General features: G+C 38.9%; 1 pseudogene; it reads left to right on the top strand.

The window, feature by feature from the left end:
* Positions 1-4737: 4737 nt before the first annotated feature.
* LOC133097399 (sodium/potassium-transporting ATPase subunit alpha-1-like) lies at positions 4738-20725 on the top strand (annotated as a pseudogene).
* The last annotated feature ends 1579 nt before the right edge of the window (positions 20726-22304 follow it).

Raw genomic sequence — 22304 nt, 5'->3', positions numbered from 1 at the left:
CTGCTTTCCATTATATATATTTTTCAAGTACTAAATTTCATCTTACTAACATTCTCAGTGACAATAACATTTGTTTAAATTTGCTTAACCATCTTTCAGTTTTTAACCATTTAAGTATTTTTTTTCTTTCAATAAAGCACTAATTTGTTCATTTTCTTGGCATTATGATTTTCTTGGATATAAATAATAGTGAAAAACCTTTCATTATCAACAATTATATCTTCTTCTGCTCCAGAAAGTCAAGAACTGCATTTCCTCATAATCCAAAAAACTAATAAATAAAAACCAAACCAAAACAAAATGCAGTATTTTCTATAGGGTTGAGTGGAAGAAAGTAAATTACAGAAACTTTGGTTATTGAAAGTCTGATATGGAGTCCAAAAAGTTTTGTGTTTTTCACTTTTAATTACCTATGAGTTTCACTGCTCTGAGATTAAGGTAATAAATATGTTCACTTCTGTATTTGTAGCAGTGTCTTTCAGAGTTACCTTTCAGTGACGTAGGGAAAAATAACTAATCATAGACTTTTATCTATGATTATGTTTTTATATGCTTACAAGCTTACCTGTTCATATATATTAATACATGTACAAATTTTTTTTTGCTATATGAATCCTATTTAGGAGCTTATAATGAATTAGAACATTTTCCAGAATCCCCACTTTTTTAAAGTAATGATGGAGGTAAGTCTTAATGGTGGCAGTAACAGGAAAAGCCAGTTGTCTGGGGATAAGGTCTTAGGCTGAGATAGGCATTTGGGTTTCATTAGGGAGCATGGAGCACAGAGCATGTGCCGGCTCCCAGGAATGCTTCTTATTTTCGTTTGTTCTCGGGAGGCAGCAGGCAACAGGGACGGATGGGCAGGCTTTATCAGCAGCAGCACTTGGGCTTGAATCTTCATGCTGCTTCTTGCTTGATGTGGGTTTTGGAGAAATTACTTTTATAAGCCACAGTAAGATTATCTGAAAACTGGAACTAATATGATCTACTTCCTAAATAGGGGCAATTAATTGAAATCATGTGCATAAAGCCTAGCACAGAGCAGTCATCATAGGCATTATACTTCGTAGACCAGCAACCCCTTTCTTGTAACAATTACATGTCTTATCCGAGCAAACATGATTTCAAAGATTATCTTAACTAATATGTATCTTTAAAAAATGTATTTTTTAAGGTAATTATTTCCTTTTCAATACAGAGTAATATGCTGAACACATTACTAAGGTTGATTTACATATTAATGTGGTTATGAGTCTTTTATTGATAAATTAACAAATTAGAAGTATTATTTTCATTTTTAGTTGAGGCAGTATGCTCATAGTGTCTATACCCCATGCCCTCTTTCCTCATCCCTTCTGCGAATCATTTGATATTTAGCTTAGCTTAATATGCACAATGTATCAAAGCCTTCTTTTATTCAATCTAAGTATCAGTGGTCTGACTGTGTTACTTAATCCTTAAAGATTTTCACCCACAATTGCTACTAGAGTTAGTAGAAATCATAACACATTAGAGAGCATCTGTGAAAGTCAAGGACGGCATTTGCTCATAATCCAAAAAACCAACAAACAAAAACCAAACCAAACCAAGACAGAACATGGAGACACGTAATTAGAAGTGTTCAAAATACAAAAAAAGTAAAATGTTTAGAATCTAGTTCTTTAAAAGTAGACTAAATGTTTAGGTGAAATAAGGAGCAAAGAGCTACTTTGGATGCTGAAGAAAGATTTTCAGTTAAGTTTTATGTCTGCTGTAAAAACATAACAGACACACACACATATGAATCTTCCACACTCTTTGGGGCTATAAAGCCATGCTTTCTAATTAGATCTATAAAACTTGGCTTGCTCAGAATCAATTTTGGTTCTGAAGCAACTGATCTGTAGCAGCTGGGAGTTTCTAGCACCCTGTGCTGTTATTAGAACTACTGCTCAGAACCAGGCCCCAGGGCATGTTCTCAATCTTTCTTGCTTGGAGGGTTCTAGGTTGGATTCTTGGACAACTGTTTTTGCAGGGAAATATAGGGTGTTCAGCGGGATTCAAATTCAGTATTTATTTAGCACTTGTTTGATGAGTGTTTTAGGGGAGATAACTCATTTAATGCTCACAAAAGTCATTGGCGTTAGGTACTCTCAGAATCTCCATTTGATAGATTAGGAAACCAGAGCAATTTTTGCAAGGTTATATAGCTTGTTAGTAATGAAAATGAGATCTGAACTCAGGCAGTTTGTAACAAGCCCATCTATATAACTACTGCCTCCTACCTAAGTAGGGGTTGCTGCCTCACACCCTCCTTCTCTGCCTTAAAGGAGAAAAATATTCCTGTGCAGGCATACCTTGTTTTATTAGACTTTGCTTTATTGTGCTTCACAGGTACTGCATTATTTTACAAATTGAAGGTTTGTGGCAACCTTGAATTGAGCAAGTCTGTCAGTGTCATTTTTCCAACACTTGTTCACTTCATGTCTCTGTTTCACATTTTGGTAACTCTCTCAATATGTCAAACTTTTCCTTTATTATTATATTTGCTATGGTGATATGTGATCAGTGACCTTTGATGTCGCTATTGAAAAAGATTACACCTAGCTGAAGGCTCAGACGATGGTTAGCAGTTTTTAGCAATAAAGTATTTTTAAATTAAGCTATGTATATATATTTTAGACATAATACTAATGCATACTTAATGACTACATTATAGTGTAAAAATAACTTTTATATGCATTGGGAAACCAAAAAATTCAGGCGACTCACTTTTTTGGGATATTTGCTTGAACCTGCAGTATCCCAGAGCTACATCTGTACTGCATCAGCCCCTGGAAAAGGTGTTTTTTTCATTTTATAGACATGGAAAATGATTATAAGTGTGAAATGAGGGTGACATTCTACGATGTATACTATGGTGTCATTCTAATCTCTTTCCCTTATCTGCCAAAACAAATGGTAAACATTTAGGGAAGGAAATAGTAATTTTAAGACATTTATATTTTCTTTAACATCAAACTTAATGTCTTGAATATAGTGGGTGCTCAATGAATATTTGCTGATTTGATTTGCAGATGGGGGTGATCTTTTTTTCCCTCAGGAACTATCTTTAGTTTTTTATACCCAGTTTATCTGCACTGGTACATTGGCAGGTATTTTTTTCTCAAGTTGAACTTTTTAATATGTGTTTCCACTCTTTAAATTTTGCCTTTCCATTCTAGAAATATATATTTTCAAATGGCAGGTATGTGTGGGAATTTTTACTCTTTGCAACCTTGAAGATGAGGGAAAATGAAAGAATGAGGTATAATGTATAGAAAAAAAAGATTAGATTTATGTTTTGGTGAGTGAGAAAAACTAAAGCTGGGATTTGTGTTGATAGAGGTGGATTAGATGATGTTGGCTAGCTACCAAAATTCTTTGTGTTTTGAGCAGAGAGATGCATGAAAGCTGTTTCAATTCCTTTTATTTGGATGGGATGGAGATTTGATGGGCCTCTGTGGGGAGTTTATATAATCCTGCCTATAGGATGAAGCCAACATATGGCCAGCTCCTCCTCCACAGTCCAGGGAGGCTCTCTCTCCCTATTATGGGAAGGACCTGATATATATATATTTTTTTTCAAAGCAAGGGAGATAGTCAGTTATATTCCCAAATGCTGGCTGTGCTTTGTGGGCTGCTTAGAAACTATTGCTAAGGTGTTTCCCATCCTTTCAATTCCCTGCTGCCGCATGGGTTCCTGTGGGACATCCCAGAGCAGCGGAAGGATGGGCTGATGGGCAGGCAGCTAGATGGCAGCTCAGCCTCGCCACCTGGCTCCATAACTGCTCCACCTGTCAGTTGTTCCGGGTGGCTGAAGAGTCCAGCAGTTCAAAGCTCTACTCAGGGCTGCTTCTGAGCATTTCTTTATTCTCCAAGGACCTGATATTCTGGCCAGGGAGAGGAGATTGGAGCCAAGCGCCCCTCAGCCCAGCAGCCGAGGGTGTATGGGGTTGGCAGCCACAAGACCCCATGCTGTTCTGCTCCTTAGGAATTTGCATAAGAATTGTTATGCTTATTTCTGTTCATTTTACCATCTTCTTTTTTCATGATTCATCTGTGTCAAGTTTGGAACAAATTATAAATTTACAATCCAATAAGGATTGTAAATTTATTTCAGTAATGGCACAGATAAGAAAGCGGAGTGTTTACCTAGTAAATCTGACAAGAAGAAAACATTATCAGTGTGGGAGGATGATTAGCATAGCACATACAGGGAGGTCCCTTTCTAGAGGACTGGGAGACAAAATTGACACTTAGGTTGATGTGTGTGTTGTCCATTTCCAAATCCATCTTGAACAGTCAAGTTTTAAGGCTTTGGATTACCAATCCGTGCTGTAGCTGCACAGCTCAGGCAGAGGAACAAATGATGTTCCTGTGTTGATTTCCTATTTGTACATAACAAACTACCACAAACTTGGCTGCTTAACCCACACACATTTATGACCTCACAGTCTCTGTGGTTTAGGAATCCAGGCTTGGCTTAACTGGATCTTCAGCTCAGGGTCTCACCTGGCTGCAATCCAAGTGTGAGTTGGACTGTGTTTTCATCTGAAGGCTCAATTGGTGAGGCATCTACTTCTGAGCTCACTCATGTTGTTGCAGAATTTATTTCTTTGTAATTGTAAGACTTAGGGCCACAATTTCTTGCTGACTGGCAGTCAGAGGCTTCTTAAGGGCCCAGCCTGGCCCTTAAGTATCTCCACCATAAATATCATGCCGTCTTTCTACATCCTATTCCTGAATAGAGAGGACTGCAAGAACCCAGAAGAGGGCAGAGCCACAAAAGATGGAAAGAGATCCCTGCATGACTGTGTGGAACAGAGCACGACCCTGTCCACCTGTATTGGACAGAGACTTGTTCAAAACATGAACTATTATGGTATTAAGTTAATTATTGAAACAAACAAACAAAATTCTGTCATTGTGCCTTAATACAAGTTTCTTTTTACATGTTCAGATTCAAAGATCTCTGGGAAGGCCCTCACCTCAAAACACTTGGGTAGAAATGCCTAAAATTCCATTATTAAGCATTCATTTCTTAAGTGTGATCATTATCTTGTTCATAGCATCTTTCAAAACAAAAATACTCTATGAAGGAGAAATGCATACATCTTTAAATATCAGTGTACCTGACAAGAGAAATGATAGTAACTCCCGAGAGAAAAGAAGGATGAAAGAGAGGCAGAAGAGGGGCAGATAGTAATTTATTTTACAAACGTTTGTTGAGTATCTCCTAGGTGGCAGGCACTATGCTAGGCTTGGAATGTAAAGAATACTGTGCCTCAGTCTCCAGGGCGTTAACCTTTTAGTATTTCAGAAGTGAAGAAGCACGTTACACTAAATGTGTACATCTAAGTAGTTATGATTCTTTATCTCCCACAAAGCTGTTGTTAAATAAATGTATCTTTTTATTCATACCATCTCAAAATCAAGGAAATATGCCATGTCCTGAGGCTTTTCGTACAGTGTTTCAGTTAATCCTCTTGATGACACTGTGATAAGATATTATTAAGCCCATTAACTCTTGCTCATCCTTCAACATCCAGTTAATTTTCTGGAAAATTTATCTCACCTCCCACATTAAATTACTTGCCCTTATTAATGACTCTTACAGTGGCATGCATCTTATCTCCCCAGGACCTCAAAAAGTTGCAATTATATTTGTGGGATTATTAAATTTACTTTTATCTTCCTTACCATACTGCAAAATGCATGAGGAAAGGGACCGTGGCTACTTTTGCACTCTTTTAAAATCTATTACATACAGGACATCATTGACCTATAGTCCATGTTTGTTGAATGGATGAAGAAATAGGTAATCGACTTATTAGCTTTCTAATATTGTGGAAAAAGCAAGGTTATCTCTCAATGACACCTGAGTTGTTTCCATGGAGTAACTGCTACTTGACTGCATTTTCTTGTCCTGTAGACCACTGACCATCGACTCAAATCATGGTCTGACCACCCAGACATCATGGAGAAACCCGGGAGAGGAGCTCAAACTTCACATCAGCTACTCATTCCTTTAATCACCATTATATCTCTTGTAGATAAGTCAGGTTTTAAAGAAGGTCTGGAGAGTGAGAGGGTATTTTCATAACAGCAGCAACACAAACAAATTAGAATCAACTAACAGCTCAGATCTTAAAAGTCTTTCCATTACTGTTCCTTAATTTTTCAGTGGCCACATTTTCCCTAAGTGCTTACCACTTGAAAAGTCACACTGTCTCTTCCCACCCACTTCCTCCCTTTCTTGGTCATTGCTCTGGCATATCAATGTACCTTTTTCTTTCTCTCTTTATTCCATTCTATTTCCAGTTCTCAAGGCCTCTGGGCTTTACCTTCTACTTCCTCAGGGAGCTAATTTCCTAAGAAAACTCTATTGTCCACCCAAGGGTGGCTCTGGTGCTGATAATATTTTGATTTCGTCCTCACACACATGCGTTTCTCTTTCTACTTCAACAGAGAGCCATCAAGACACTCATGAGTTGCACCTCCAATGCCCGTGTTCTCCTCACATGATCCATGACTATTTGTGCAGAATCACTTGAGAGCTTTATAAGTACAGATTTCTGGGCTCCAATGCATTACTACTGAATCCAAGTCTCTGAGAATGATCCTAGACTCTCCATTTTCAACAAGTCCCCTAATGACTATTACATACACTGAAGTTTGATTTAAAAAAACAAACAAACTGACTTCGGAGAGTCCTATCTTGCTGTCACTCTACTCCTCACTCCACTGAATTCTGAAGTCAGCCCCATCATTGTATTTACCTTCTTTGTTTCATTTTTATCTTTCAAGCATCCCCAATATAACAACTTATTATATTGCCCTCTCTATACCACTTCTAAAAGTTTAACTTCTATTCAACTGGTTCCTTTCTATGAATAAGTGAACAAACATAAATCTCTCTCCTCTTAAGAACCGAAACAATCTTCCTGGCCTCTGCCAACCACGATCAGCCTTATTTCTCTCCTTCTACTCAAAGAAAAATTTCTCAGGGGAATTGCCTACATTCACCATCTCTTTTTCTGCACATCCCATCCCTCCTCAGCCCACAGTTTTCCAAACTGTTATGAAAACAAACAAAATCTCTAAGTCAGATAAATATTATTCTTCAGTTCACGTTTTAATTGATACTTTAACTTCTTCTTTGCATCTGTGACAACCACTCTTGCCTACTTCTACTTGTATTCGTTTGGTTCTATTGTCTCTATCTTCTTTATGGTTCTTCTTCCCTTAAGGGGGACTAAATATTTGGACTAATTAAGGCTCAGTCATAGACCTCTTTCCATTTCCACTCTAAGATTGCTTTCCCCAGGATTAGCATGTGCTGTATTTGCTAAGGAGCATTCTTGGGATCAACACCTGTGGACAGGAGAAAGACGTCAGGTTTGGTTGAGGGAAAAGCTGAGCTGTGATGAAAGCTGAGACAGGCTGGGACCCGAGACCCTTTGCTGCAGTGCTCCAATGCTAGCACCTGGACAAACTTCTCCTTGAGCAACAAAATACAAAGAAACTATATGGAACTGAAAAGAACTGCATTCATGAGCAGTTGGGTTGCAGTTCTGGGGCAAATTCTGGACAAAGTGAACAAAAAACCCAACTGCCAATTTTTTTTTTGGTTAACATCTTTATTGGAGTATAATTGCTTTACAATGGTGTTGTAGTTTCTGCTTTATAACAAAGTGAATCAGTTATACATATACATATGTCCCTATATCTCTTCCCTCTTGCATCTCGCTCCCTCCCACCCTCCCTATCACACCCCTCTAGGTGGTCACAAAGCACAGAGCTGATCTCCCTGTGCTATGCGGCTGCTTCCCACTAGCTATCTATTTTACATTTGGTAGTGTATATATGTCCATGCCACTCTCTCACTTTGTCCCAGCTGACCCTTCCCCCTCCCCATATCCTCAAGTCCATTCTCCAGTAGGTCTGTGTCTTTATTCCTGTCTTGCCCCTAGGTTCTTCATGACCTTTTTTTTTTTTTTTTTTAGACTCCATATATATGTGTTAGCATACGGTATTTTTTTTTCTCTTTTTGACTTACTTCACTCTGTGTGACAGACTCTAGGTCCATCCACTTCAATACAAATAACTCAATTTTGTTTCTTTTTACGGCTGAGTAATAGTCCATTGTATATATGTGCCACATCTTCTTTATCCATTCATCTGTTGATGGACACTGAGGTTGCTTCTATGTCCCAGCTATTGTAAATAGAGCTGCAATGAACATTTTGGTACATGACTTTTTTGAATTATGTTTTTCTCAGGGTATATGCCCAGTAGTGGGATTGCTGGGTCATATGGTAGTTCTATTTTTAGTTTTTTAAGGAACCTCCATACTGTTCTCCATAGTGGCTGTATCAATTTAAATTCCCACCAACAGTGCAGGAGGGTTCCCTTTTCTCCACACCCTCTCCAGCATTTATTGTTTCTAGATTTTTTGATGATGGCCATTCTAACAGGTGTGAGATGATATCTCATTGTAGTTTTGAATTGCATTTCTATAATGATTAATGATGTTGAGCATTCTTTCATGTGTCTGTTGGCAATCTGTATATCTTCTTTGAAGAAATGTCTATTTAGGTTTTCTGCCCATTTTCAGATTGGGATGTTTGTTTTTTTTGATATTGAGCTGCATGAGCTGCTTGTAAATCTTGGAGATCAATACTTTGTCAGTTGCTTCATTTTCAAATATTTTCTCCCATTCTGAGGGTTGTCTTTTTGTCTTGTTTATGGTTTCCTTTGCTGTGCAAAAGCTTTTAAGTTTCATTAGGTCCCATTTGTTTCTTTTTGTTCTTATTTCCATTTTTCTAGGAGGTGGGTCAAAAAGGATCTTGCTGTGATTTATGTCATAGAGTGTTCTGCCTATGTTTTGCTCTGAGTTTGATAGTGTCGGGCCTTACATTTAGGTCTTTAATCCATTTTGAGTTTATTTTTGTGTATGGTGTTAGGGAGTGTTCTGATTTCATTCTTTTACGTGTACCTGTCCAGTTTTCCCAGCACCACTTATTGAAGAGGCTGTCTTTTCTCTACTGTATATTCTTGCCTCCTTTATCAAGGATAAGGTGACCATATGTGCGTGGGTTTACCTCTGTGCTTTCTATCCTGTTCCATTGATCTATATTTCTGTTTTTGTGCCAGTACCATATTGTCTTGATTACTGTAGCTTTGTAGTATAGTCTGAAGTCAGGGAGCCTGATTCCTCCAGCTCCATTTTTCTATCTCAAGATTGCTGTGGCTATTCGGGGTCTTTTGTGTTTCCATACAAATCGTGAAATTTTTTTGTTCTAGTTCTGTGAAAAATGCCAGTGGTAGTTTGATAGGGATTGCATTGAATCTGTAGATTGCTTTGGGTAGTAGAGTCATTTTCACAGTGTTGATTCTTCCAATCCAAGAACATGATATATCTCTCCATCTATTTGTATCATCTTTAATTTCTTTCATCAGTGTCTTATAATTTTCTGCATAGAGGTCTTTTGTCTCCTTAGGTAGGTTTATTCCTAGATATTTTATTCTTTTTGTTGCATGGTAAGTGGGAGTGTTTTCTTAATTTCACTTTCAAATTTTTCAACATTAGTGTATAGGAATGCAAGAGATTTCTGTGCATTAATTTTGTATCCTGCAACTTTACCAAATTCATTGATTAGCTCTAGTAGTTTTCTGGTAGCATCTTTAGGATTCTCTATGTATAGTATCATGTCATCTGCAAACAGTGACAGCTTTACTTTTTCTTTCCGATTTGGATTCCTTTTATTTCTTTTTCTTCTCTGATTGCTGTGGCTAAAACTTCCAAAACTATGCTGAATAATAATGGTGAGAGTGGACAACCTTGTTTTGTTCCTGATCTTAGAGGAAATGGTTTCAGTTTTTCACCATTGAGAACGATGTTGGCTGGGGGTTTGTCATATATGGCCTTTATTATGTTGAGGTAAGTTCCCTCTATGCCTACTTTTTGGAGGGTTCTTATCATAAATGGGTGTTGAATTTTGTTGAAAGCTGTTTCTACATCTATTGAGAATATCATATGGTTTTATTCCTTCAATTTTTTTATATGGGGTATCACATTGATTGACTTGCGTATATTGAAGAATCCTTGCATTCCTGGGATAAACCCCACTTGATCATGGTGTATGATCCTTTTAATGTGCTGTTGGATTCTGTTTGCTAGTATTTTGTTGAGGATTTTTGCATCTATGTTCATCAGTGATATTGGCCTGTAGTTTTCTTTCTTTGTGACATCTTTGTCTGGTTCTGGTATCAGGGTGATTGTGGCCTCGTAGAATGAGTTTGGGAGTGTTCCTTCCTCTGATATATTTTGGAAGAGTTTGAGAAGGATAGGTGTTAGCTCTTCTCTAAATGTTTGATAGAATTCGCCTGGGAAGCCATCTGGTCCTGGGCTTTTATTTGTTGGAAGATTTTTAATCACAGTTTCAATTTCAGTGCTTGTGATCAGTCTTTTCATAATTTCTATGTCTTCCTGGTTCATTCTCAGAAGGCTGTGCATTTCTAAGCATTTGTCCATTTCTTCCAGGTTGTCCATTTTATTGGCATAGAGTTGCTTGTAGTAATCTGTCATGATCCTTTGTATTTCTGCATTGTCAGTTGTTACTTCTCCTTTTTCATTTCTAATTCTATTGATTCAAGTCTTCTCCCTTTTTTTCTTGACGAGTCTGACTAATGGTTTATCAATTTTGTTTATCTTCTCAAAGAGCCAGCTTTTAGTTTTATTGATCATTGCTATTGTTCCCTTCATTTCTTTTTCATTTATTTCTGAACTGATCTTTATGATCTCTTTCCTTTTGCTAAATTCGGGGTTTTTTTGTTCTTTCTCTAATTGCTTTAGGTGTAAGGTTAGGTTGTTTATTTGAGATGTTTCTTGTTTCTTAAGGTAGGATTGTATTGCTATAAACTTCCCTCTTGGAACTGCTTTTGCTGCATCTCATATGTTTGGGTCATTGTGTTTTCATTGTCATTTCTTTCTAGGTAATTTTTGATTTCCTCTTTGATTTCTTCAGTGGTCTCTTGGTTATTAAGGAGTGTATTGCTTAGCCTCCATGTGTTTGTACTTTTTACGGATTTTTTCCTGTAATTGATATCTAGTCTCATAGTGTTGTGGTCGGAAAAGATACTTGATATGATTTCAATTTTCTTAAATTTACCAAGGCTTGATTTGTGACCCAAGATATGATTCATCCTGGAGAATGTTCCATAAGCACTTGAGAAGAATGTGTATTCTGTTGTTTTTGGATGGAATGTCCTATAAATATCAATTAAGTCCATCTTGTTTAATGTATCATTTAAAGCTTGTGTTTCCTTAATTATTTTCATTTTGGATGACCTGTCCATTGGTGAAAGTGGGGTGTTAAAGTCCCCTACTATGACTGTGTTACTGTTGATTTCCCCTTTTATGACTGTTAGTATTTGCCTTATGTATTGAGGTGCTCCTATGTTGGGTGCATAAATATTTACAATTGTTACATTTTCTTCTTGGATTGATCCCTTAATCATTATGTAGTGTCCTTCTTTGTCTCTTGTAATAGTCTGTTTTAAAGTCTATTTTGTCTGATAGGAGAATTGCTACTCCAGCTTTCTTTTGATTTCCATTTGCATGGAATATCTTTTTCCGTCCCCTCACTTTCAGTCTGTATGTGTCCCTAGGTCAGAAGTGGGTCTCTTGTAGATAGCATATATACGTGTTTTGTTTTTGTATCCATTCAGCCAGTCTATGTCTTTTGGTGGAAGCATTTAATCCATTTACATTTAAGGTAATTATCCATATGTATATTCCTATTACTATTTTCTTTATTGTTTTGGGTTTGTTATTGTAGGTCTTTTCCTTCTCTTGTGTTTCCTGTCTAGAGAAGTTCCTTTAGCATTTGTTATAATGCTTGTTTGGTGGTGATGAATTCTCTTAGCTTTTGCTTTTCTGTAAAGGTTTTAATTTGTTTGTCAAATCTGAATGAGATCCTTGCTGGGTAGAATAATCTTGGTTTTAGGTTTTTCTCCTTCATCAATTTAAATATGTCCTGCCACTCCCTTCTGGCTTGCAGAGTTTCTGCTGAAAGTTCAGCTGTTAACCTTATGTGGATTCCCTTGTGTGTTATTTGTTGCTTTTCCCTTGCTGCTTTTAATATTTTTTCTTTGTATTTAATTTTTGATAGTTTGATTAATATGTGTCTTGGTGTGTTTCTCCTTGGATTTATCCTGTATGGGACTCTCTGTGCTTCCAGGACTTGATTAACTATTTCCTTTCCCATATTAGGGAAGTTTTCAACTATAATCTCTTCAAATATTTTCTCAGTCCCTTTCTCTTTCTCTTCTTCTTCTGGGACCCCTATAATTCGAATGTTGGTGCCTTAATGTTGTCCCAGAGGTCTCTGAGACTGTCCTCATTTCTTTTCATTCTTTTTTCTTTATTCTGCTCTGCAGTAGTTATTTCCACTATTTTATCTTCCAGGTCACTTATCCGTTTTTCTGCCTCAGTTATTCTGGTATTGATCCCTTCTAGAGAATTTTTAATTTCATTCATTGTGTTGTTCATCATTGTTTGTTTGCTCTTTAGTTCTTCTAGGTCCTTGTTAAATGTTTCTTTTATTTTCTCCATTCTATTTTGAAGATTTTGGATCATCTTTGCTGTCATTATTCTGAATTCTTTCTCAGGTAGACTGCCTATTTCTTCTTCATTTGTTATGTCTGGTGGGTTTTTGACTTTCTCCTTCATCTCCTGTGTGTTTCTCTGTCTTCTCATTTTGCTTAACTTACTGTGTTTGGGGTCTCCTTTTCGCAGGCTGCAGGTTCGTAGATCTCATTGTTTTTGGTGTCTGTCCCCAGTGGCTAAGGTTGGTTCAGTGTGTTGTGTAGGCTTCCTGGTGGAGGGGACTAGTGCCTGTGTTCTGGTGGATGAGGCTGGATCTTGTCTTTCTGGTGGGCAGGTCCACGTCTGGTGGTGTGTTTTGGGGTGTCTGTGGCCTTACTATGATTTTAGGCAGCCTCTCTGCTAATGCATGTGATTGTGTTCCTGTCTTGCTAGTTGTTTGACATAGGGTGTCCAGCACTGCAGCTTGCTGGTCGTTGAGTGGAGCTGGGTCTTGGCGATGAGATGGAGATGTCTGGGAGATTTTCGCCATTTGATATTACATGGAGCTGGGAGGTCTCTTGTGGACCAGTGTCCTGAACTTGGCTCTCCCACCTCAGAGGCACAGCCCTGATGCCTGGCTGGAGCACCAAGAGCCTTTCATCCACACGGCTCAGAATAAAAGGGAGAAAAAGAAAGAAAGAAAGAAGAAGATAAAATAAAATAAAATAAAATAAAATAAAGTAAAATAAAATAAAATAAAATAAAGTTATTAAAATAAAAAATAATTATTAAAAAATATTTGTTTAAGTAATAAAAATGAAAAAAATAAGAAAAAAAAGAAAGAAAGAGAGAAGAGAGCAACCAATCCAAAAAACAAATCCACCAATGATAATAAGTGCTAAAAACTATACAAAAAAAAAAAAAAAAAAAGACAGACAGAACCCTAGGACAAATGGTAAAAACAAAACTATACAGACAAAATCACACACAGAAGCATACACATACACACTCACAAAAAGAGAAAAAGGGAAAAAATATATATATTGTTGCTCCCAAAGTCCACCTACTGAATCTGGGATGATACGTTGTCTATTCAGGTATTCCACAGATGCAGGCACATCAAGTTGATTGTGGAGATTTAATCCACTGCTCCTGAGGCTGCTGGGAGAGATTTCCCTTTCTCTTCTTTGTTCGCACAGCTACTGGGGTTCAGCTTTGGATTTGGACCCACCTCTGCGTGTAGGTCGCCTGAGGGCGTCTGTTCTTCACTCAGACGGGATGGGGTTAAAGGAGCAGCTGATTCGGGGGCTCTGGCTCAGTCAGGCCGGGGGGAGGGAGCGGTACGGAGGAGGCGGGGCGAGCCTGCGGCGGCAGAGGCCGGCGTGACGTTGCAGCAGCCTGAGGCGCGCCGTGCACTCTCCCGGCGAAGTTGTCCCCGGATAGCGGGAGCCTGGCAGTGGCGGGCTGCACAGGCTCCCGGGAGGGGCGGTGTGGATAGTGACCTGTGCTCGCACACAGGCTTCTTGGTGGCGGCAGCAGCAGCCTTAGCATCTCATGCCTGTCTCTGGGGTCCGCGCTGATAGCCGTGGCTCGCGCCCGTCTCTGGAGTTCCTTTAAGCGGCGCTCTAAATCCTCTTCTCGCGCACCAGGAAACAAAGAGGCAAAAAATTCTCTTGTCCCTTCGGCAGCTCCAGACCTTTTCCCGGACTCCCTCCCGGCTAGGTGTGGTGCGCTAACCTCTTCAAGCTGTGTTCACGCCGCCAACCCCAGTCCTCTCCCTGCGATCCGACCTCGAAGCCGGAGCCTCAGCTCCCAGCCCCCGGCCGCCCCGGCGGGTGAGCAGACAAGCCTCTCGGGCTGGTGAGTGCTGGTCGGCACGGCTCCTCTGTGCGGGAATCTCTCCGCTTTGCCCTCCGCACCCCTGTGGCTGCGCTCTCCTCTGTGGCTCCGAAGCTTCCCCCCTCCGCCACCCCCCATCTCTGCCCGCAAAGGGGCTTCCGAGTGTGTGGAAACCTTTCCTCCTTCACAGCTCCCTCCCACTGGTGCAGGTCCCGTCCCTGTTCTTTTGTCTGTGTTCTTTCTTTTTTCTTTTGCCCTACCCAGGTACGTGGGGAGTTTCTTGCCTTTTGGGAGGTCTGAGGTCTTCTGCTAGCGCTCAGTAGGTGTTCTGTAGGAGCTGTTCCACATGTAGATGTATTTCTGATGTATTTTTTGGGAGGAAGGTGATCTCCACATCTTACTCTTCTGCCATCTTGTAGCTCCTCCCCCAACTGCCAATTTTGAAGAGCCTGGAGCAAAACGGCGGGTCGGGAGCAAAAGCAGGGTACTGCACATGCCCCCTGTACACAACACCACCTAAGGAATGGGCAAACACCTAAGCCACCCCTCTGGCCCCACTCTTGGACACACCCCTACCCTCACCCCATATAAGGAACAAGCTCAACCTCCTCAGGGAGCAAGTGAGCAGGGTAACCTGTTACTTGTTCTCCTTCTTCTTACTGCAGCAGGGGCCCTAGTAAAGCCTTTTCTGAACTTCTTTTTTGGCCTCTAGTCAATTTCTACTGATTAGGGAAGGCCAAGAACCCTGCTCGGTATCACAATCAAAGGCTCAGTCAACAATATGGGGGACTCTCTAGCTGATTCACTTTGTTATAAAGCAGAAACTAACACACCATTGTAATGCAATTATACTCCAATTAAGATGTTCAAACAAACAAACAAGCAAATAAAAACAATTTGTGGGACTCTGAAACTGGAATGGCTCTTCAGTTTTTCTGGGTTGGGCCATGATGCTCTGGGCTTTATAGTCCTTCAGATATTTTTCAGCCAACCTGGAAATAGGTATGACATGATCTTTGCAGATAAAATAATTCCTGAAGCAGCTGACAGGCTCTCAGCCAATGATACTCTTAGCAGTAGGGGCAAAGAATAGTTCACTAAAAGGGTATCTGGGTGGCTCACTGTAGTGTCCTCCAGATACTTTGTTTTGTGTCCATTGGCAAACTCATCTACAATTACCATTTTGTTGACCTCTTTTCTGAGCTCTGGCTCCACATACTCAACTGTCTACCCAGCATCTACAATTCAATGCAGCAAGGGCATCCTCAACTCAGCACAACCAAACTGGACTCATAGCATTCACTCATTCTTCTCCCCAAACACCATAACCCTATTTTTTCTTTTTTTCCTTCTTAGTAGGTGACACCATCACCTGGTTAATCCCAGAAATGATCATTCTCTCTTCCTTGATCTTTTTTTAATTCCCATGTGTAATGATAACTCACATCTTGTTGATTTTATCTCCTGACATCTTTTGAATCCATCTGCTGCTTTCTCTTTTCACTGTTAAGTCTTGAGTTCATGTTCCCATTATTTCATGTCAAGGTTACTGCAGTAACTTTCTAATTAGTCTCTTTCCATCATTTTTGCATCTTTTCAATCTCTCTCTCATACTGAAATCATGATAATCTTTTTATAACTTAGGTTAATCAAATCACTATCCTGCTTAAAACCCTGAAATAATTTTCCTGTTATTTTAAGGTAAGGACTAATATCTTTAACATAAACTGCCAGGTTCCTGCCTATTTCACCAGCATAACCTCATGGTCCAGTGTCAGCGATACTGGCCTTCTTCATATTGTTTAAAAGTGTCATGCTCCTTCTAACCTAGGCCCTCGACACGGTATTCCCTTTACCTGAACAACTCTCTCACCCCACCTCCCTACCATTACCTTTGTCTACGTATGTAATTCCTACTCAAGCCTTAGATTTCATGTCAGTGGTTATTTCACTGAGATTTTCCTGAGTTCCCTAAACTGGACTGGGTTTCCTGTTTTAATGTCTCATAGTACACTTTTCCTTCTCCTTATAACAACTGTAACTGCTTCCAAATATACATTTATTTGTATGATAATTAATGAATTTTTTACATTAGAGTATAATTTCCACAAAAGCAAGGACCCTGTTTTTGCTTATAATTGTATCTTCAGTTCCTGGTATATGGAAGGAAAACAACTCAACTCGCCATATCAAAAGAGAAACCAAACAATTTCTGGGATAAGTATTCTTCATGGATGGTTTTTCTATAATCATCTAGTAGGTGGAGGATGCTAATGGTTCTCAAGATACTTAAAAACCCATCACTAGATTACATGACTGCATGGGGGCAGAATGTAGGTAAAGAAATACCATAGAGAAAGTAGAAAATGCAAAGCATCTTATAGAAGTTAGGCATTAAACCCAGAGTGTGGGTGTGAGAGGAGAAGGAAATTACCTGTAATGCCTAAGAATCTAACATTCTTAGATAAAATAAACATTAAGACTGTGTAAAGTATCAGACTATGACTTTTTTAAGCTAAAAATTATTCACTCAGGGAAAGTACCCTTTTAAAAATCTGCCATGATTATAATTTCAGTGTCTTTAATCATTCCTAAATACCTTGAGAAAGGTAGAAATATTGTGTCATTTCAATATATTAAAGATGGATATAATCAAATCTAGTAAAAACAAGAGGTCGACCAAAGTCAGTAAAAGCTAGCATAAGAGAACAAACTTACAGAACTGATCTCCTGTTGTGAACATCTGTAAATTAGAGTTACTATAAAAGCATCTGCTTTTATACATAAGATAACAGACAGGACAGGATTACAATCTTTGAGAATAGGGAAAGGAGGGAAACAAATGAGATGAACCCTACCATTACAAGGAAAAAATATGTAAAAAATTTTTTGAAGATATTTCTGGACTGCAGGCCAAGGCAAGGAACCTCTGATAGACTCTAGCAATCTCCTGTAGCAATAGAAATGACAGAGAGCAAAGTTCAGGGAGGAAAAAGAGTCTGGAATTTCTGAGGAAAAGACCCAAGATGAGGAAGAAATACGTAGAAAGAACTCCAGAAATGTGGATAATTGTTTTCATGCATCTTTGGATGAGAACTCTGCACATGTGTAGGGTAAAACCCGAAAGAGCTAGACAAGAACAACCTCTGAAGAAAGAGCAATTACTGGAAATCTTTAAGGTGAACAATGCCCAGAGCTTGTTTAGGTATAGGGAACACTCTGATTGTTCCATCTAAAGTGGGAAGATCTCATTAAATACATAGGGCATTGAGCAGAGACCATAGAACACATGAAAATGGTTACTTTAACCTCAGGAGTATTCTAGACCCACTCTGAATAGGTTTAAAAATAAACCTTGGAAGGATAAACCTAATCTCCAAATAATCTAATTACCTTCTAGGTGAATACAATAAAATCTAGCATTTAATAATATAAAGTTCATAGCATTCGGTATCCAGTAAAAATTTTTGCTGGTCATGTAAAGCGGAAAATATGACCTGTAACCAGGAGAAAAATAAGTAAAGAGAAACAGACCAAGAATTGATAGAGATGATGGAATAAGAAGACAAGGACATTAAAAAAAAAACCTGTCATTAATATACCCTGTATGTTCAAGGATCTAAAGGAAGATGCCATAAATATGTATGATGAAAATTTTAAGGCAGCTACAAAAGCAGATACTAGAACTCACAAGTGAGTGAGTAAAGGACTCAATATAAAAATTTTATTCTATATATGATATAAACTATTGGAAGATGAAAATAAAAATACTGTTAATAGCATACAAATCATGAACTAGTTATAGATAAATTTAATAAAATTTGTACAAGACTTGGTAATGAAAATTTCAAAATATTGCCAAGAGAAATTTTAAAAAGATGTAAATAAATGGAGAGAGAAACCATGTTTGTGAACTGGGAGACTCATTAAGATCATGGTTCTCCCCAGATTGATCTGTAATTTTAATGTAATCCCAATCAAAATCTCTGCAGGCTTCTTAAATTTATTATTTATTTATTTTTATAGAAATTGGGAAGCTGAAAGCTGAATATAAAACCTACATGAATATTCAAAGGAGCTAGAATAGACAAAACAATTCTGAAAAAGAACAACATTGGAGGATTTCACTAATTAATTTTGAGGCTTAGTATAAATCTAAAGAAATTTTGATACTGGTATTGGCATAAGGATTGACATATATATCAATAGAACAGAGTAGAGAACCTAGAAACAAATCCTCAAAATATGGCCAGTAGCTTTTTGAGAAAAGAGCCAAGGTAATTTAGTGGAAAAAGTAGAGTTTTTTCAAAAAATGTTGATGAACCTTGACCATTTCCTCATGCCACGTAAAATTACTTAAAATGGATTATAAGCCTAAATATTATAATTTATCTTAAAAACTAAAACTATAGTTTTTTCCAGAAGAAATAAGAGAAAATCTTTACAACATTGGGATGGGCAAATATTTAGATAGAACAAAATAGGTCTAAACCAGGAAAGGGAATTAATAAATTCGACATGACGAAAACTATAAACTTCTCTTACAAAGACACAATTAAATGAAAAAGCAAATCACAGACTTGGAGAAACTATTTTAATAATACATAGTGTCTAACAAAGGACTTGTACCCAGAAGATATATAGAACTCTTCATTCTCAAAAATAAGACAATAAACTCAATAAAAATGGGAAAAAGATTCACCGAATTTATAAAAGAAGATATATGAGGTAATAGGTAATCAACTCATAGCTATATGCTCAATACCATCAGTCAGTAGGAAATGCAAATTAAATCCATATTGAAATAATACTACATGCCCATTTAGTTTCTGATGAGAAGTCCATGGCCTTTTGAATTTGTGTTCCCATGTACATTATATATCCCTTTCTCCAACTTTTTAAAGAATTCATTATTTCTTTGTTTTTCAGCATTTTGACTATGCTCTGCTTATGCGTGTTTCCTCTGTATTTATTCAGTTTGGGGTGTGCAGCATAATCCAGTGAAACCATCTCAGTCAATGCTTCTTTTCTTTTTTTGAAAGATTATTAATTTGCTACCAAAGACCATCCAATCACAGCCAAAACCATTGCCAAAGCTGTGGGCATCCTCTCAGAAGACAAGGAAACCATAGAAGACATTGCATCCTACCTCATCATCCCAGTGAGCCAGGTGAACCCAAGAAGTGCCAATGCCTGCATGGTACATGGAAGTGATCTGAAGGACTTGACTTTCCAGCAGCTGGATAACATTTTGAAGTACCATACTGAGACTGTGTTTCCCAGGTCCTCTCCTCAACAGAAGCTGATCGTTCAGGAAGACTGCCAGAGAGATGGCACTATCATGGCTGTAACTGGTGATGGTGTCAATGACTCAGCTTTGAAGAAGGTGGACACTGGGGTTGCTATGGGAATTGCAGGCTCAGAAGTGTCTATGTAAACTACTGACATGATTCTCTTGGATGAGAATTTTGCCTCAATTGTGACTGGAGTAGAGGAAGGTCGTCTAATCTTTGATAACTTGAAGAAATCCATTGCCTACACCATAATCAGAACATTCCAGATATTTATTATCAGGAACACCCCCTTCCTGATATTCATTATTACAAACATTCCACTACCCCTGAGGACCATCACCATCCTCTGCATTAACTAGGGCATGGACATGGTTCCAGCCACCTCCCTGGCTTATGAGCTAGCTCAGAGTGACATCATGAAGAGACAGCTCGAAAACCCCAAAATGGACAAACGTGTGAATAAGCAGCTGATCAGCATGGCCTATGGACAGATTGGTATGATCCAGGCCCTGGGGGTCTTCTTCACTTACTTTGTGATCCTAGGCTGAGAAGAGCTTCCTCCCAATTCATCTGCTGGGTCTGAGTGGACTGAGATGACCACTGGATCAATGATGTTGAGGACAGCTGCGGAAAGCAGTGGACCTACAAGCAGAGGAAAATCTTGGCTTTTACCTGCCACACAGCCTTCTTTGTCAGTATCTTGGTGGCACAATGGGCCAACTTGGTCATCTGCAAGACCAGGAGGAATTCAGTCTTCCAGCAGGGCATTTGGCCTCTTTGAAGAGATGGCCCTTGCTGCTTTCCTTTTCTACTGCCCTGGAGTGGGTGTTGCCTTGAGGATGTATCCTCTCAAACCTACCTGGTGGCTCAGTGTCTTTTCCTACTCTCTCCTCATCTTCCTATATGACAAAGTCAGAAAAGACATCATCAGGTGATGCTGATGCCCTGGTGGCTGGTGGAGAAGGAAACCTACTACTAGACCCCATGTTGCACACTGTGGAGCACCATGTCACACACTCTGCTCCCATTATCCACCTCCTTTTTGTGTACTTTATTCTTGGAGTTCATAATTCTATACTGGTAGGAAAGCACTGAAGCATGTGGGGGAAGCAAGATGTTCTGAAATGAAACATGTAGCTATATGGGGCGGGTGTGTGGGTGGAGGTGGGGAAAGGATTCCCAGAGAAGCATCCATCTATGGAACTCACAGCAGGGGAGGTTATTTTGTGCCTTTTTGTTTTTGTAGAGAGGAAAACTAGGATCTCCTTGCCTGATGCACAGCAAAGCCAATTTGCTGACATTGGGTTGTGATGAAGGAAAGTATAACATTTATTGCAGGGTGCCAAGCAAGGAGAACAGTCAGCTAGTGCCAAAAGACCCAAACTCCCTGAGGCTTTCAAGGAAGGGTTTTAAAAGGCAACATTTGTGGTGAGGGTTCCAAGGTGTGTGATCAGATAGTGGACTTTCTTCTAATTAGTTGGTGGTGAGGTGACAGCGTGATGTTTCAAGAATCTTAATCATCGGCCTTCTGGTTCCAACCAGTCTAAGGTCTACGTGCTTGTGGTCAGCATGTAGTCACCATCCTCCACTTGGGTGGGGGTCTTATTTTCTGCAGAGCAACCTAAAGATATGTGTCAGATTGTTAGGTATATCCCTTGAGGAGGAACTAGGCCTCTGTTTTGTCACTGAACTATTGCTTAAGGTATCATTACTTTTCTTGTGTGACTGCTTTTCCTTTGTTTCTGCATTCCCTCATTTCCCTAATTAATAACTGTTTGAGCTTTCTCTTTGGAACTCAAGGAAAACCTAGAAGAATAAAACCTTTTTCTACAAATGAGAAATGGGGAATGCAAAAAGGCTTTTGTACCCACTGGGCCCCATAGAGTCTTGCTCAGTTTCAATTATTGATTCAATTTCTTTAGCATGTCTTATACTTTTTTTCTTGGAAGCCAGACATTGGGTATTGGGAACTGAGGTAAATAATCCTTTAGTCTGAGGTTTTGTGTTAATCTGCCTAGGAGTTGGGCTGTGTTTAAAGTTTGCTGTAGGTATAGGTGCTAGAGGTTCCGAGTTCTTCCGAGTCTTTTGTTTCTTTGTTCCCCTTGTTTTTCTTTGTGTATCCTGAAGGACTCTTCTTTAAATAGAGTATGTGCTTTGCAGCTTTTCCAGCTGTCATCTACTATTATTATATTCGGTTCCCATTAATGTGGTGGTAAGTTGGGGGGCAGGGGAACCATTCTACAATTTTATGATTGAATCTCAGTCTTCTAGTGGGCCCTGAAGGGAATTGAGGATAGAAAAAAGAGGTGAGGCATTCTGGGCTTTGGATAAATGGCCCCCTAGATAGTTAAAATGCATATTTCAAGGAGAATTTCCATGACCCCAGATTCTTTCATCTTCCCATACACAGAAAAGCACTAAAATAATTAACTTGAGATATCTGTTCTTTGTAATTGGCAATAATGTTTTACCAAGATGTATGCTTGACTACATGTATTTCCAAGCCAAAAAATTCATACATCAATATATACTGGCTCTTCCCCTACCACCCCTACCTC

This window comes from Eubalaena glacialis, chromosome 9 (assembly GCF_028564815.1).
Source record: "Eubalaena glacialis isolate mEubGla1 chromosome 9, mEubGla1.1.hap2.+ XY, whole genome shotgun sequence".
Taxonomy (NCBI): Eukaryota; Metazoa; Chordata; class Mammalia; order Artiodactyla; family Balaenidae; genus Eubalaena; species Eubalaena glacialis.
The sequence above is the reverse complement of the archived record's forward strand: the minus strand, read 5'-3'. Positions and strand labels throughout refer to the sequence as shown.